The sequence below is a fragment of the Hypomesus transpacificus genome, chromosome 23 (genome assembly GCF_021917145.1).
Source record: "Hypomesus transpacificus isolate Combined female chromosome 23, fHypTra1, whole genome shotgun sequence".
NCBI classification, from domain to species: Eukaryota; Metazoa; Chordata; class Actinopteri; order Osmeriformes; family Osmeridae; genus Hypomesus; species Hypomesus transpacificus.
Window position 1 is genome coordinate 12,325,295 of NC_061082.1, and position 1,439 is coordinate 12,326,733.

Sequence of the window (1,439 nt, forward strand, 5' to 3'; positions counted from 1 at the left end):
TACTTGGCTTCACCCTAGTAACCCACAGTAATTGGATAACTGGGTCTCTGGTCTGTTCAGTGTCAGTCCCTTGTCTGTCCAGTCTGGATTCTCAGGTCTGTCTAGTCTGGTTCTCAGATCTGTCTTATCTGTCTATTCCATCTAGCCTGTGTCTCTTGTCAGTCTAGTCTGGGTCTATGGTCTGTATGGTCTGGGTCTGTGGTCTGTGGTCTGTATGGTCTGGGTGTGTGATCCGTATAGTCTGGGTCTGTGATCCGTATAGTCTGGGTCTGTGATACTTATAGTCTGGGTCTGTGGTCTGTATGGTCTGAGTCTGTGGTCTGTATGGTCTGGGTCTGTGGTCTGTATGGTCTGAGTCTGTGGTCTGTTTAATCTGGGTCTGTGGTCTGTTTAATCTGGGTGTGTGGTCTGTATGGTCTGGTTCTCCGGTTTGTCTAGTCTGGGTCTGTGGTCTGTATAGTCTGGTTCTCCGGTTTGTCTAGTCTGGGTCTGTGGTCTGTATAGTCTGGTTCTCTGGTTTGTCTAGTCTGGGTGTGTGGTCTGTATAGTCTGGTTCTCTGGTTTGTCTAGTCTGGGTCTGTGGTCTGTATAGTCTGGGTCTCTACAGTTCCCACCATGTCACTATTATTAGCTCAGATGGGGTCACAAAGCTTACTGGATTTCCTCTGCAACTCTCTCATTCACACAGAGATGGATCCATTTCATGTGTGACGTCGATGGGCTAACAGCTGATGAAGCGGTCCAGACTGCAAGGACGAAGAACATCTTTCGTAAAACCCGATGCTTTGGGGGAAAAAAAAGTTTGGAAAACCCGTTCCTTTGAGAGAGGTTTTGGGCAGAGTTTCCAGACAGATGATACGATGGACAGGACAGGTGTTGGGAAGCCTTGCCCAGCACTGCTGCTGTGTGGAGGTATTTCCCTAAGAGATCTGTCTCTGTTGGCCACAGTGCAGAGGATAGGCTAAGTCACAAACACCCAGTGAAAGACTTAGTCAGACCAGTAGGATGAGTCAAGCCAAACACATGCCATACAAACACATTCCAACAGTTTGGTAGCTAGCTTTGGCAGACCTCGAGGTCACCATCTCTGGGAGTAGCAGTTTCTTAGCTTGACACAACACTTCCTCATTTTCAGGCTCTGCCTGCCTGCCTGCCACTGGCATGTAATTGGTAGCCTTGGAGACTTTGTTTCCTTTCCTGGGCTATAATTGGCTACCATGTCAGCGGGGGCAACCGTTTCAGGGTCAAAGTCTGGGCCTGCCAGGACCTGTCCCTGCTGTGTGTGTGTATGGTTACCTGTTCATCTGTGAACGCTATTAACTCACAATTAAATCAGTAATTAACTACAGTCTGTTTGTATGTATTTTGTGTTCATGTGTTTTGTGTCTTCATGTGTGGCTTATGTGTATTAGGGGTGGCTGCAGTACACTGAACAGTGT